Below are 398 nucleotides of genomic sequence, written 5' to 3'. Positions count from 1 at the left end.
CGAAAATTACCTTTTAATTATTTTTTATGTTTTCTCATTAATATTACTATTATTTTTATTATAAGTATATAATTCTAGAAAAGAAAAAAGGATGTTTGGACATATGTATATGTGTATATGGACATATTTCATATACATATAATTATAACATGTTTATGAATATTTATATATTTATGTATATTTATTCACATTATATTTATACCCAAGCAAAACAAGTCATTATGATATCAAAATGATATCAAAATGATATCAAAATGATGTATTGATCCGAAATGATCATTAAAAGTCATTTTTCAATCATTTCTAATTTATTTTAATATCATTTTGACGTTAATATATTCACGCATAAAAAATTTTTTTCGGGTATAAGATTTCTCATTTTATAATTTCTAATGAAA

Source organism: Trachymyrmex septentrionalis, unplaced genomic scaffold (assembly GCF_001594115.1).
Source record: "Trachymyrmex septentrionalis isolate Tsep2-gDNA-1 unplaced genomic scaffold, Tsep1.0 scaffold88, whole genome shotgun sequence".
In the NCBI taxonomy this organism is placed as follows: Eukaryota; Metazoa; Arthropoda; class Insecta; order Hymenoptera; family Formicidae; genus Trachymyrmex; species Trachymyrmex septentrionalis.
The sequence above is the reverse complement of the archived record's forward strand: the minus strand, read 5'-3'. Positions refer to the sequence as shown.